Here is a 17,265-nt window from a genome sequence, read left to right as displayed (position 1 = left end):
TTATTTATTATATATCGACTGTCTGATAATTAGTTGATTAAATATTGATTTTTCAATTTTTAAAATAATTTACTAATCGCGGCTTCTTTATCCAGTTTATTTGAAGTATTATGGGTGTTTATTAAGGAATCGACACAAAATTTGGACCCCTAAGGTAACTCTTCCTCCCTAATCCAAAAATCCAACCAAATGACTTTATCTGCCTCATGTTTTGCGTTACGGCAAAAACGCACGTTTTTCGAAAATAATTAAAAACTCTAGATTTAATTGACATTAGGGATCCCATTTTTTGGGGGGTGTTTAAAAAAGGTATAAATTACTGCCACACAAAAAATCAGCTGGGTACTCTCTTTCTTAGTGGAGAAAAAAAATAATGAAGTTGATGCTCAATTACTGCTGTACAGCATACATAATTTACACATTGTTAAGAACCATACCAAAAAAGTGAACTAAACTGAGACAATGGGATAAAACTCCCATACAGGAAATTAAACAACCAGAAACTGATGGGAAGGGGGTTCCCTTAAAGTGCATAGCAGGGAAGTTTTCCCCAAATAACACACTTGTGACATTACCTTTTACCAAACCAAATAAAGACACGGACACCAAATTAAAGTTGGAATGAATGACGGTATTTATTTATATTTAAACTAATAGGACTGTAAGGCGGACGAGAGCAGGGCATTCAGGAACGCAAAACCAATAAGGTGGAAAGGTCAGACCATAGTACCACCAATCCAGGATCATACCTTATCTATTGGCCGGTGCTAAGATCAAGTCCAATGGCAAGACTATGCCCCCTAATTAACTCCGCCAGTATAAGCCATACAAACTGGCCCAAAGGTCCTCCTAACAAACGGACCAACCATGGTATGACACCATAACCACAGAGTGGTAGTGACCTATGACAAGATCACCCGAGCACCATATGCACAGTTACAGACTGCACTGCTCTCCTACTCTAACCAATAACCATACAAGATATCTCATAATTACAGGGAGGGAGGAATCCGGAAGCAGGAAGGACTGTAACCTCTGAGCACAGACTTATAACTGTGTATAAGTCCCATCCCCTTCCTGCTCCTATTGGCTGAAATTCCAGGAATCCACATATCATAGGTTCTTTGGCAAGTCACTCACCTGCATGATTTTAACTGCATTTCGTCTAAGGGACACACTTCCCTTAGAGAGACCAAAACTGAAACTTTCCAGAGAAAGAGAGAAAGACACAGAAAGAGTCAATCATGGCAGCTGCTCATTTGGTAGTCTTTTAAATACGGACTGCCATATTACTATTTACTCAAAAACCATTGGATTACATAGCTGGGACCACTTTACAGATGAAGAAAAAGAACTTTTGATTCTGAGAACTGTAGTTGCAAAAGCACTAATGATCCTGAAACCTAAGTCTGCTACCATCATGAAAAGCTTCTGCTGCTAAGATATGAAGAATTTCAGAAAACATGCTGTAACCCAGGCCTGTCCAACCTGCGGCCCTCCAGATTTTGTGAAACTACAAATCCCAGAATGCGCTTCCAGCTATCAACAGGTTGTCTACTGGCAAAGCATGCTGGGGCTTGTAGTTTCACAACACCTGGAGAGCCGCAGGTTGGACAGGCCTGCTGTAATCCTTTCTTGTCTCACAAAAAAGGAGCCAGAGAAAGCTTAAAAGTTATGTCACTGAAGTGGACCAAAGAACATGGGGTCTGATTCATCAAGGTACGCAAACGCACACGCATCTGCGTTGCATACTTTGAGTGACGCAAGCACTCTTGCGATCAAAATAAGTCTCTCAAATAGCAAAAACACACCCCCTTGTGGTCCATTACAACTAAGTGACGGAAGTAAGCAGCGAAAGCGTTAGAAAACACACCCACCTGCGGATCTTTAAACATGCTACAAGCACAAGCGACGGCTTTCAACTGATTGACGTCAAGCTAAGCAATGTATACTTCACGCCCACTGTGGGAGGGGCCAACAGTTTGTTTATACACAACACCAACACAAATGCCTGGGGTTTATTTTTACGAGATAGCTCTTTACTCATTAATCGCTCACAAATTACAATGATGTGCATCACTCTGAACTGTCGTTTTTCCGTTGCTATTAATTAGCGTAATACACACTTGTAACAAACACATTGCTCACGATCTTTCTGAGTTTAGGATTTCAACTCTCCGTATAGTACGCAAAATGCATGCCCCTAGCTACATTAAAAACACATGAATAACGAATGCATTAAAATGTATGTGGTATAAATATATCTTGCCTTTTCTGCAAAATGCATAGCATACTCTTCCATAAAGGATACACACATACAACTTCCACACAGAGGAAGGGTTTCTGTCTGGATTAGAACTCATGAGTGACTCGGCCACTAGGCCAACCTGAGATTTGAAAAAACCCAGACAGCACCAACCATACAGCATGCGTGCTACACAGGCAACTGACACTTAATACTACTCTTCATTATTCACACAAATTACTCACAAAACATCCATCTTACAGGTAGTTCACTGGTTAGCACTTTGGACTCACAACTCAGCAGACATGAGTTCAAATATAAAGCTTATCCACAACTATTGTGTGGACTGGAAAGATTATGCTAACAAGAAACGCAGGAACTTCACACAATGGTTTTTTTTTTTTAGATTTGATTTGTACTACATTGTTAGAAATGCCTTCTTAATTATCCTGTATTGTAATAAAATTTATTTTTGGTGGGAACTTTCAACAGTGGCTCAGGACCCACAGTTCACAGGCATATTATTATGTGCATGCTGATATTTATTACTACAAATGGACTAAGAGGGGGGGGGATTTGTAGGGGACAGCCTTCTTTGAGTTAAATGCTACATTGGCTGCCATCTGACTTTCGACTTTCATCTGGATCCACGCCGTACACGTTATGTCATGTACTCAGCTGTTTCAAAACACAACAGACCGCTTACCACACTCCAGTACCATGGAGATTAGCTTCGCTTGCACTTCTGCCTTACACCACTTACGCCACTTCTGGGTACAGTTTCCATATGTTCTCTTCAATGTGTGACTGGCTTTGCCCTGACACTTGAACGTAACTTTGGACTATCACTACAATGATACATGATTTGGGGAAATTGTAAACTAGCTAGGGCATTTGACCTTTGGGAATTTATCTTGCACACAGGGCCTACAGATGCCATACCTCTTAGAGGGGTGGCTTGTTGGTGGAGGGCACATGTTCCTTTTGGATGAAATGCATACAGAAAATCAACATCTTTTCTGCTAGAGAAATTATTTTAGCCAAAAACCATCTTGCTGAAATGTTACTCTTTTCGGCTTATTATATATATTCTCTTTTATCCTTACAACCACATGTAGGATAAATATATGAATAAACACACACACACACACACACCAAGTTTCTTTTACTTAAACTTATATATTTTTAACATATTTACAAACAGAAACATCTTTGTACATTTATTATTTTAAACAATTTACATATAAATTTAAAAAAAAATAAAAAAAAAATATTGATACAAAGCACAACAATAGACCAGTTTGGCCTCAATGTCCTCCATGTGTTGCTCCTGCTCTTTTTGGAGGTCCTTAATTTTTTCCACAAGGCAAAAATGTCAGCCCTCAACTCTGACAAGGTTGGTGGGGGGGGGGAGGCCAATTGTCAGCTTCCTCCATGTGTGCTGAATCAAATAAAAAAAAAAAATCAATACATGTATACCTATTTTGACAAACAGACAGGATTTACTAGAGATGCCTACTATTACATTACTTTCAAATGTTAATGCATTTGGCCGCACAATAGACGTTGATAAGGCTTTGGTGTTGCATTTGGATAGATGTTCTACATTTGGTGTGGCCCGGGTAGAGGCCCGTGGACAGGGTGGTCATAACAGCATTATAGGCCCCAAGGCAAAGCACTACAGTGGCCCACTATCTACACAACCACTCACAGGAAGTTACAATATTTTTTGGTTTAGATTTGAAGTTAAACAAAAACCTATTCATATACTGACACGTTGAAAGGCTATCTGGCCATGTGTTATGATGGCTCTGTCTGTGGTTTGAGTGGTTAAAGACATTGACATTTGTAGGGCCATTTAAACGTGTGACATTTAGGTTACCATTAAATCAACATGTGCGAAAACAGGTTTTTTTTTCAAGGATAATGGACATCTCAATGTTATCCAATTATGTCCAGCACTTATAGCAAATACTTACTATCTCCAAAGGCCTCTGGCTCATGGAAGGCCGATGCTGCCTCCTGCAGACTCTCCTCCTCCAGCACCACCGCCGGCAGACGCAGCTGGTCGTCCTCCTGCTCCTCCTCCTCTGCCTCCACCACCACCACTGCCTCCTCCTGCTCCTCCTCCGCCTCTGCCTCCGCCTCCACCACCTCCTCCTACTCCTCTGGCTCCTCCTGCTCCTCCGGCTCCTCCTGCTCCTCCTCCTCCTGCTCCTTCTCCTCCGCTGCCTCCACCTTCACTGCCTCCTCCTCCACTGCCTCCTCCGTTGCCTGCGCCTCCATCACTGCCCGGCGGCGTTGCCGGCGTTCCCAGCGTGCCCGGTCTGTTGGAAAAAAGCTAATTTTTAAAAATGGGCATGTTAACACAATCACCAGCTTAAAAAACTGATAGTATTATGACAATCAGGTAATCATACATGTTTCATAAACTTTGCATTGGCTGCAGACAGAAATATTAGCTACTACCAAAGCAAGGAGCTAAAAATGATGAACACAAAGTATTTCACATGACCTGTCACAAATGTTTTTCTTTTCCACAGAGATGTTGAAATTCACAGTGGCCTAGTGGTCAGCACTTTGCTCTCACAGCACTGGGGTCAGGAGTTCAAGTCCCTGATTATTGTTTCATATGTGTGGAGTGTGCCGGCTTGCTCCATATTTGCATGTGTTGTCTACCACACTCCCCAAACATACTACTGTCCGGGTAGTTTGTTGTTTGGAGAAATTGCCAGTAGTATATTTTCTAATGTTGGTAAATTTACGTCTGCAAACTCCCATGGGCCTGGTAATGATGTCAATTAGTTCTCTCTTTACAGGACCACTGAATTAGTGGATGGATCTCAAAATCTTTGAATGTTGAGTATACTTTGGAAATCACCCTTTGTTGGGACTACCTCACAGTCTAAAATAGTCTAAATAGGCAGTTAAATAATGATTAATTAGCTATATCTAGTACACTCTGTAATCTGTTTGCATCTTATGGGAGCATTTTAAAAATTAGTCTATACACTAAGGTGTTTGGAATTTGAAACGTGCCTTTTAAATCTTTGCTCAATAATGACAACACATCTGCCACTCCAAAATGTTTTTAAGGTTAGACCAGCAAGTTACAGCACTCGGGTCAAGAGTTAGAATGCCTGATTTCAAAAACCACCCTTAATGGTCAGATTTTTCACAATAAAACATTTAGGACAGTAAATTGTCAGCAGACAAATGTAAGAGACAGGAGGGAAAACATTTAGGGTGTACTGGAAGGGGCATGACCTTTATAGTGTGCTTGCACATTGTTATGTAGGCCATGTCAGGTGATAAGGGTGAACATATTTACAAACATATAGCAAATATATATGTGTACACGTGCTGTTGCAGAATAATAGAGAACTCACTTCTTATAATTTCCGCCCTGAGTTCGCGGAGCAGCTGGGGCTGACGCGGAGGTATCTGCGGACCCTTTGGTAGGCCCGCATTTTAATCTCGTTTAAGACGTACCTTCCAGAGGGCACATTATCCATGGCCTCTGTGAGGACTCTCAACTCGCTGCAACTGAAAATTGAAGCCCTTATTTTGAAATGCTATCTCTCACTCAAAATGGCGGGCTCTGCGCTCCGATAGGTTCGCAGAGCACGTATGGGCGTGGGCACATCACATGCGGATCTTTAAGACACCTGTGTGTGTAATGGTTGTCTCTCCCATCAAGAACATCCCCTATGATGAGACGAGTACTCTGTGCGCTGCAATTAGGAAGAAGAGTGTACACCTGGTTTATTAAACCAAACCTCCATTTAAACCCACCTGTGCTTTGCTTTACTGCCTGTTCATGAGCTTATTTGGCTGGACAGGACACATTTTACTTTGTATGATATTTTCATGCTTTGCCTAATAAGCAAACAACAAACAGTAAGTACAAAAGTAAATCAGAGATTGTAATATATTCAATGTGTTTGTATCTTCTAATGTAGCCTTCTGTTTTGTATGAAATATGTGTGTCCTAGCTGTAATAAAACTGCTATAAAAAGGGGCCTTGCCATCACATTTTAACATGGCAATAATGCTATATTAGCCTACAATAAGCTAAGATATTTAACCTTATCAATCTTGCACTCAATAAAATTTGGATGTTAGCATTGTTGATAACATAACCTTACCTTGCATTTTAATTAACTTTATTTGTTGTTTTGCAGCCCACCCCATGCATTACACACTGTCAATTTTCCTCTTTTGTTCTCTGTGTGCAAATATATAAAAGTAAGTATAAATAGGTCAGATATATTGTAGTATATACCAATAGTTTGTATCTGCTCATTTAGCCATCTGTGTATGCACAAATATGTGTGTCATAGCTGTAATGAGAGTGTGACCAGAAGTGGGCTTGGCCTCACATTTAACTGGGAAAGAATGCATTAGTAGCTTACACTATGCTAAGTACTGTTAGATTATCCATATCCCACACACTAATAACTGACTTATTGCATTGAGGGACACATGCATCAAAATGTTTCAATGTATTTGGACGCTTACATAACAAATTGCATTTGTAGTACACACTTTAGTGTGTTGGTGACTGATTTGATTTTGAAAAGTAATATTGCAAGCACTATATAGGGTTTGCTACTCCAACAAACTTAATGTGATATCATTAATTTAGGTGTGTGGCTAACCTGTTAACCAAGGTTAGCCTTTTAAAAGTGGCAACTGGTAGTAGTAGCTGAATGTTTAAGTAGTATTTGTCGACCATTAATGTAAAAATACAGTGGACAAAGTCAATGTTGGTTCAATATAGAAGCAACAATGTTGATTAGAATAAGGGCCATGTGTTTTATACCTAGGTAGTAGTTTCCTAAATGAAACCTTTTAAGAGGGTGGATGGGCATACAATCTGTATTGGCACCTGACTGTTTGCATTGGCAAAACCTAATCTCATTACCTTTCCAATAGGAATATGTCTGAGCCACGCCCCAGTGGCGAGCAGGCACCCGGGCGTCCAAGTATGCGCAAAAAAAACTTCACCAATGAAGAACTTGAGGTTTTGGTGACCGAGGTATTACAGAGATTTCACTCGGAAGAGCGCCAGATTACTGGCCCTGAGCGTCACCGCCATTGGGAGCTCATAACAAGAGCTATAAATGATATCTCGCCCCATGGTCGAAAACTGCATGAGGTCCAGAAATGGTACTAAGCCAATGTTTGACAAAAAGGCCTAGAGAATGTGAATGACTGTGTTGAGTAGTATTTCTTTGCTTTTGTTTCTCTCTCTCTCTCTCGATATAGATATAGATATAGATATAGATATAGATATAGATATAGATATGTATGTAGATTGTGTGTTAGTATTACTTAGGCAACTGTGATGTAAAACCAGCCTTGTGTCTATAAAGTATTTCCCTATCAGGGGCTTAGGTGATGTTTAAAAGCAGCATGGCCCTTGTCCACATTTACATAATCAGTTGTGCACATTAACCACGATTAAAAATCCAAAGACATTAGTGTACAATGTGCCATTAAAAATTGTTGATAACGTTTTTTTTCTTTTTTTTGGAACAAAAAGGCAGATATTTGACGCCAAAATGTTTGTCTATTCCGCAGCTGGGCAGACTATAAAGCAAGACTCAAAAGCAAGCCAACACCGTCATGCCCAAGGGACTGGGGGTGGGCCACCCATGGATATTTCATTGAACCCCCTTGAGGAGCGTGCAAGGGCAGCAATTGCTCTGGTGGAGATTGTTGGGTTGGGCGACATAGACACTGGCTATAGCCCACCCCGAACAGGAGATTCCGGTCCACTAGACTACAATGATGAGAGTGCTTAGTTAATGTCTGTAAAGGTTTCTATCTGTCTGAGCAAATGTGTAAACTCTCAGGATGTGTCTGAAGGATCACTTTGATTGCACAATGTCTTAGCCTATCAGATTGGAGGAAATGTAATGTAGACACTGAAGAAAAAAAATCTCTATATGTACAATTTTGTGCGTAAGTAAAATAAAAAATATGTGGTAATGTCTGCTTTTGGTGACTGTGAAGGGCTGCAAGCACATTAAATGTCATTTCAGACTTGACCAATGCTACATCAGGGGTACCTCAATATGTGTAAAAATAACATTATTGTTCCGAAATGTTTTTATAGAATATCTTAGTGTTTGTATTTATTCTCTCTACAGATTCCGAGCAGCAGCCCACTGCACCCGTTGAAGAAGTTGCCCGTGATGTGAAGGGGGCTCAGGTGGATCCAGCTGAAGATGTATGGGAGCGGTCACTCTCACACGCATCCCAAAGACTTTACAGCGCCACAGAAGCCCAGAATGTTCACCTGGCACTAATAGCGAGCACTGTCCAACACACGGATCAACAACTTACCAGTCTCAATAGCACACTCTCCACTTTCATGAGCACACACACCTCTTTAATGACCACACACAACTCTTTAATGACTACACACACCACCCAAATGGAAACTTTAAATAGAGCAATGTCACATATCGAAACACTCCTGGGTGATCTCTTGCTTGCCCACTCCCAACGCACCTCCGGCACATTCTCTTCACCCAGTTCAGATTTTTATTTCACCAGCCCCCATACCCAGTTGGCTGGTGGCTCAAACCTCCCTGTTGTGTCTGACTCCTCCCTCCCTGTTGTTTCTGTTGCGTCCACCCTCCTTGTTGTGTCTGACTCCTCCCTTGACCCAAACCTATGTCGTCTTATGTGTTTAGCATTTGCCCGTGGCTTTGGCCAATCCCCTGTCGTGGTCCCTTCCCAATCCTCTGTCCATGAGGCTGTACCTTCACCTCGTCGGACACAATCCGTTTCCCATTCAGGTTTGGCTGGTTCCTCGGACTCCTCTACATCACGGGTGACAAGAAGTAGGAGTTGGGCACAGTCCAGTCCGACTCCATACAAAAAGCCCAAAAGAAAAAAAAAATTTCCTTTTTTTACGAAACCTTATGTAATACATTGGGTACAAAATATGTAATTTTGTTTTACAATTAAAATTTTATTTATTAATCTAAGTATGTGTTTCTTGATTTACTATTACATAATCTATTATGGTTTCTTTTAAGCAATACTTGTTATCAAGTCTAAGTAAAGTATTAACTCAGAACACACGGCCGGAATCATTAAGGTTCTTTAAAGAATAGGTATCTAATTTCAGTGTGGTGTCCAAAAGGAAGTGCCAGATTGATTCAGGTTCATAAATGAAGAGGATCCTTACTACAATATTCTTGGAGAAACCATGTAATAATGCAAGGGTAGTAAATTAGCAATCGTTTTTTGCTTAAGTTCAATACTGTCTGTATCTTAATATAGCACACCAATACTTGTTAGCTTATTTAAACACGGAAAGGTTAAGTTCATCTTGAACCTCTCCTACCCCCCATAAGAAACAGCAAGCTCAATTTTTAATACATACCCCTCCAATGCCACATGTTTTTGCCTGACTTAGTTACTTTGCCTCAACTTTACAGGATGATTCAGGCCCATGGTTTGGTCAAGAAGACTTAAACAAGAAGTTTATCAAGCTAAGCTTCAGAATGAATTTGCCTCAGTGTTTCTTTCTTTGTGATAGCAAATGTTTTTAAAACAAGCGTGCAACTACTACAGTGGCCCTTTATAGGTTGCCAAAATCATCCTGTAAAGGAAGTATTGCATTTGTACACTGTAAGCTGACACAAAGTAGCTGCAAAAAACAGGTGCAAATGGCATCAAAATACTCCTTACAATTTTTGACATAATGCCACAGGTCAAGTATTGTTAACTACTATTCAGAACTGTTCTGAATGTAGAAATTTGCAACATATCTAATAAGGCATTTGCCTTTAAGAATAGTGCTAATGCACAGTGTGTGGTACACCGGTCACCCTTTAGCATTACGCTTGTTTAAATGTTACTTAATGTCCTCATTGCAGTAAGCACATATAGTTAGTGACTCAAATTGGGATCTTAGGCGCACTTACTCGATCCACCGCTGTCATATAACGGCTACCTTGGCCCCTTCTGGTCGTCTGCAACCTTCCCGTCCTCCACACCTCCATGTGAAAACACACACTGTTTGTTCTGCTGCATGGGCAGCTTGGATGCAGTCAGGTGATCATTCCAGACCAACCAGAATTACCAGCTCAGAAAACATTAACTGATAAGCCAATAGTTGTTTTGGACACCCTATTTAAATCTGCTGCTGTGATCTGTTCATTGGCCGAACAACACACTTCTCGCCAGAGTATAGGTCTTGGCTCCAGTGTTCTGGCCTGCATTACAAAAGCAGAGTTTATGACCACATTTGCAGACTGGTCATTCCCCTGCTTTATTCGACAATCATCAAGAACATGAGCAGAAAGATGATCCAGTCTGCTAGGTTCTTATTCAGTCCTGCTCCAGCTAGTCCCAAGGGTCCAGAATCGGATCAAGAAATACAGATGACCGTGACATTTTTACACTATATAAGGGTGTATGTAGTCTTGTGTGAGCTGTTTGCTGTGTGCATGGCTAATCATGTAAGAAGGACACTAAAAACATGGCAGTTTGATTATGGTTTACTCTGGCAAATAAACACACCCTCTAATCCAATTAAGTAGACACCACATTATCTACATCACCTAGTGATGGATATCCAAGAGGTAGTTTGTCACCCAAATTGCTCAATACAGTCGTTATTTTACTAAACTCTATGGTCTGATTCCACACTTGCATGACAGTTCAAAACAATTTGGAAGCCTTAATACCTTATTTTTCTAAACAGACCTTATAGTTTATTTACTTATGAACACTGATTCATTCATTGCTATACTGGCCATGACACTAGGTTTTTGCTCCCTTCCAGTGGTGGATTTAATTTAAGCAAGGGCAAGCTAATTGACATCACGTGCAAATTATTATGATGAGTCATTTGGTATGAAACTAACATAATTAACTATTTACACACACACTGACATATGATTTGAAGTCAAACCCAGCTGGAATGTGCCTTTTGTCGATATGTTATATTTACAGAGGGAAATCTAACAGATATTTGGATTGTCTAAAAATTACACATTTATACACCACAATAAAAATATAAACATACATTGTCAGGGGCACCAAACATGTCAAGTGACTGCTGCCAAACAATGTGTATAATCAGACTAATGTAACTAGTGCTAATTTGGAATAAGTTTGTTGGCCGTAAACTGACATTTCGCAGACTGGAGCTATTAGCAAACTAGGTGAAGTATTACTTATCACAACAATGAAACATTGTAAATACACCATGAAAAGGGTGTATACTGGATTATTTGCTGTTCCAAAGGTGGGTTACACATAATGTTAATCTGCCCTTGTAGCAAGACAACACTATCTTAGGACACTAACGCATTTCCCATCATTGTTAGTGTTGGGTTTGTGTGTGCCATGTGGGTGTTGGGCCACTTTGAAACAAAGTGCCACTAGCACTGGCGAAAGATTGTTATCCTGTTTGTGCAAGGGCCAAAAGTTGATAGTGTTGGACGTAACACCGGTAACATTTTAGTATTATTTGTATGCGTTACACATTTTAAAATGCCTATATTGCTATGCACATACCATGTTCCCTCTAAAAGCTGTAAAGTGTACAAGAAATTAACTACTAAGCAACCAAATACACATACAAACCTCCAAACTAAACTCAATTTCTATAACTGAACATTAACACCATAGTTTGTGTTTGTAGGCTATGGTGTGTCTGTGGCAAAGGACAAAAGAACCACACATTGAAATAATATATTTACCAAGTATACCTGTTCCACAATAGTTAGGAAAACAATACACATGGATTTATGTGTATTAAAAGAGAAATCACTGCACTATAGTAATGGTACAAAACGGCATGACAACAGATTGCAGAGTCATTTGCAGGATAAGATATATTTATTACATATATGAATCCAAACGTGCAAACAAAAATATAGCAAAGAAGTTAATGGTCTGTGTGTGTGTCAAAGATCCTTGGATGAAGAGATGACAATGTGGCCAGACTGAAGAGAGACATAAGCAGGCTTGGAGCTCTGGAGAAATACTTCAACATGTAGTGAGACACGAATTGTACCACTTAAAAACGCAAACCAACTTGAACTGTTTCTGCACTTGGCCTGAGACATAGCAAAGTAGTTAATGGTCTGTGTGTGTCAAAGATCCTTGGATGAAGAGATGACAATGTGGCCAGACTGAAGAGAGACATAAGCAGGCTTGGAGCTCTGGAGAAATACTTCAACATGTAGTCAGACACGAATTGCACAACTCCAAAACGCAAAACCAACTTGAACTGTTTCTGCACTTGGCCTGAGACATAGCAAAGAAGTTAATGGTCTATGTGTGGCAAAGATCCTTGGATGAAGAGATGACAATGTGGCCAGACTGAAGAGAGACATAAGCAGGCTTTGAGCTCTGGAGAAATACTTCAACATGTAGTGAGACACGAATTGCACCACTCCAAAATCCAACTCAAAAGGAAAGTGCAATGCCACAAAGACCAGCACTCCAGGCCAAGTGTAATATACAGCCTGTAGATATAAGAAAAACAAACAAAGTGTGAAAAATGACCACTACAACACACTATATGTGCCAAACAATAACCTATAAACCTCACATGGATAAAGGACCAGAGTTAGGGTACATTTAAAATGTCACAATTTAGCAAACACATTATGACACTAGGGGACATCGACATACTAGACCATTAGTGCCTTTTGTGACTTAGCTAATACAAGCATCAAGTGTGCAAAGTCTGGACTGGGCAAACAGTAGCAAACATTTAAATCAAAAATCAATAATGTTTTTAAATGATTACACATATTAGACATTTCACTATCACACCAGTCCATGTCGATTCATATTGACATTTGAACTTAACATACCTTATATCATCTAACCTTGAATAAGCTTGCAGATGATTTGACCACACAATTTTAAGTTTGAAAAAGTGCAAACAAATAAATTACCTCAAAAATAACGACCGACAACATAGCTCTTGAAGTTGGAGCCACGCACTGCTTCACAAGGGGGGGGGGGGGGAATTGATCTTCCTCCTCCGCCTCCTCCGCCTCCTCCTCTGCCTCATCCACCCTAGCAACCTCGTCCATGACCTTTGGTGCCCCACTCCTGATGGCAATATTATGGAACAACACACAGAGAGCGATTATCCTACACACCTTCCTCGGCTCATACATCAGGGCGCCACCAGACCGGTCCAGGCATCTAAATCGAGCCTTCAGAAGTCCAAAGGTCCTTTCTATGACCGATCTGGTGGCCCTATGAGCTGAGTTATAGGCCTCCTCCTGCTCTGTGTGTGGGTTCAATATAGGAGTGAGGAGCCAAGGGCAGGAGGGATACGCATTGTCTCCTATGTAGGAAGAGAGGAAATAAAAAAAGAAAAAAATTAATACCTTTTAAGAGTACAAGTATACGTGATAAAAATGTAATGCTAACATTCTAATATATGAGGGCAAACTACATTCTAGCCCAAATAGTAAGGTTACAATGTCTTAATACTGTATAATTAGCATCCTAAAAAAACTAGCCATGTCTTTTAATGCCTCTAAAACAAAGGTAAATCCACATTAGAGATTGGCAAAGTACACCTAACTAATAATTACACACCTGCCGGAGTCCACTATTCACAGGACACATACCTTTTACTAATAGGTGACTTTCAGTTATACGGCTACATTAGCATTATATCTCTTACTATTCAAAACATTGATACAATCACTCTATAGTAGCGGAATCTATAAATACAAGGCACATGCACTATGTTACACATTGTGTAACAGGAAAATATCAAGTACTATATTATACTTTAACAATCTATGTCTGCCATACAATATTACTAAAAATTTATAGTTGAGGGAACCATTATTTGCACATAATTACCAAGAAGCCACGCATCTCTGTGTGGAGTGACACCCCCTTGCCTCTGTTGCAATCTAGGCCACAACCATGAGTTACGAAACGCATAGGAGTCATGGGTACTCCCAGGCCATTTCGCAACCAGGTTTCGAAACAGGAGAGATGGGTCACATATGGCCTGGATGTTTATTGAGTGAAAATGCTTCCGGTTCATGTAAACCGAAGCATCTCCACTCAACGGCACCAGTGCCACATGCGTCCCATCTACAGCCCCTATGATGTTTGGAAAGCCAGCTATGGAGGCAAACTTCTGCTTGATCCGCACAAGAGACTCCTCTTCAAGTGGCAGATGGATAAACTGCCGGAGCCGTGACTGAAATGCCCTCAGTACAACCTCCAGCACACGGCTGAAGGTCACCTGGGACATTCCTGCCGCGACCCCGACTGTGAACTGGAATGAACCAGTAGCACAGAAGTGCAGTACCGCCACAAGTTTGGTCAAAGGCGGTACTGCTGTCGGGATGACGCGCATTGGCTCAAGGTCACGCTCCACAATGTGCAGGGTGTCCAAGATCACATGTGGAGGAAGCCGATAGCGACAGACAATCTCCGCATCTGACATCCCAAAGAGGCTGACACGTGGCCTGAAGATGCGCTCCCTCGGATGGCGACGTCGGCGTAGTTTCTGGTTAGGACGGGGCACAGGAGCAGGCCCCTTGTGATGCATAATGTACTCCAACTCCAGAAGTGCCTGTATGTGTTTCAAAAGGAAGAGGTCACAAACCAGCACTTAGGTGAAACGTTTAGACTTTGCATTGTCTGACTTTGCCACAAATGACACAACCAATACTTACAATGATGTCGTTATTCATGCTTTCGCTTAATGGTGTAAAAGGACAGTCCATAAGTAGATGAAAGTAATGTGGGGGTGAGTTTGTTAAAAAAAAAAATTAGGAGCAAAATTAGAGAAACAAACCCTACTCATTGTCCAAACACCATATAGTCATATAGAACCACCACCAAAGTGCTTGCAAACGTGATACTTACCATCACCATAGACCCTTTCACAATTCAGATTAGGTATATTCAACTTTATCTGGCGTACAAATGTGAAGGGAGTGAAACACTAAATACAGAGTGTCAATGTGTTTTTAAGGTAGGGCCAAAAAACACCACATCAATAAAAGTGATTAGAGCACAAATAAAAAAATAAAAAAAGCATGGCCATTCTTACTGCAAGGTGTTTTAACAAGGGGTATGTAAGAAACAATATCTGGTTTCTACTTACCACACAAACAGACAAGATTGTCTTTATATGCCACAGAACCCAAACAATGACAGAACCAAACTCGGCAGCAGAACCGATATCTGTGGGGGAGGGTAAACAGGTCAAAAATTAAGCAATGAAAAGGGTTAATATTTATTCATTTCACTACATTCTAGAGGACTGTATGCAGTTCCGTCTCTAAGTATACACAGTGGCCTAAATATTAAAACTCCGCAGCTAACCAAACACTTTTCCACTAACCTTCAACATAAAAACCACTAGCACAGTACATTAAGTCCTTTCTGCAGCAATAGAGATTTCTAACTCACCAACATATAGTTAAATATTTAAACATACTGAGTGCTGAGCAAGGTACAGCAGTAAACATCAGATTAAAAAACATTTGACCATCTACAGTCTACTTACCCAGAACTGTGAAACTCCCAACAACACAGAAATGCCAGCAAGGTATTTTTAACTACCACTGTAATTAGTTAATTAAATGCCAGTGAGTACGCCGGAGAGTATGCCGGACAGAAGTCATTAAGAGCACACAGGTGCGTACGAATTAATCAAGTGTGTTTTTGCCTAAAAGTCACCTGCCATGTTAGCAAAGTTGATTCAATGTACGGTAAGTCGAGATTTAAACTATTATTACAGATGTAAATCATGCGCTTAGCTGTTAGTGCTGTGGCAATATTAAGGTAAAAATTGTTTGGACTATAATTATTATTATTATTTTTTTAACGTGAAGTCTTTCAAGGTCCTGATGCATTCGACAAGCAATTATTTTTAGTTGTGTGTTTGTATGTAGGGTTATGATTTTAATAGCACGTTATCCGTCATGCCGTTAACAATAAATGCAACCTGCCAGATTTGTCAGAGCTAAGACAGCGATTCAGCTGACCGAAATAGTTATTGTGTAGTTTGGTGTGGGTTTTTCAATCTGAAGTATACCTTAGTGGATAAAGAAATAACCTTGCAATGATAAGGTAATGAGTTTGACCCCCGATTCATGCATGTATGTGGCTTACCTTTGTTTATGTCAATGTTTGAGTGTATTTATTCCACTCTGTGACTTATCTAAGAGTGCTTTTGTATATGGTTTGGTGTGTAATCTGCCTATATGTCATGTTGAACAGTGTGATCACTTACAACACATCAAAGGAGTTGTTGCAAAAGACTTTATTGCAAAGACATAGTAAATCTGTACTGGCAGAAGTAGAAAAAGCTAAGTGCTTACCCCAAAAAGACAACACAAAAATGGTAGCAATATTAATATACTTTTGATTTGTATTTATGAACATGGATATATTTCAATATGCATACATTTTTACTCACCATATACCAATTCTTACAGTGTATAATATGTGAAAATATTTGGAGTTTTCACCATCTTTTAAGGACACCAACTTATGATAGAAGTTGCTGCTCATCTTTCATTGTTATTCTATTTTGTTCTCATCACCACTTGTACAGTGGCGTAGCAGTTAGCCAATCCACCTTTGAAGCTTATAAACGTGTGTTCAAGACTTCACTAATTCACTTGTGTCTTAGGGATCCTTAATATCCTTACAATATTTGTGTTGGTGTAAAAACTTTCCCTGTGGTAATCGAACACTTCATTTACAATAGCAAAAATAATGTATGTAAATTCCAACAAAGAATGTACAGTTATTATATGTGTATTATTATATTGAAAATGCACCATCAACAACTGTGAAATCATCCATGTTACATATTGAGACTAATGATAATCGTTAGTTGATGAGAATCAAAAGAGATTTATAATAAATATTTAAGATAAAGTCGAATGTTTGGCCAACAGTTTAACACAATTTAGAAAATTAGCCATGCACTGTGCACTCGATTCCAGCAGCTGTCATGAATGGGAAATGGAGTG

This window comes from Mixophyes fleayi, chromosome 8 (assembly GCF_038048845.1).
Source record: "Mixophyes fleayi isolate aMixFle1 chromosome 8, aMixFle1.hap1, whole genome shotgun sequence".
Classification (NCBI taxonomy): Eukaryota; Metazoa; Chordata; class Amphibia; order Anura; family Limnodynastidae; genus Mixophyes; species Mixophyes fleayi.
The sequence above is the reverse complement of the archived record's forward strand: the minus strand, read 5'-3'. Positions refer to the sequence as shown.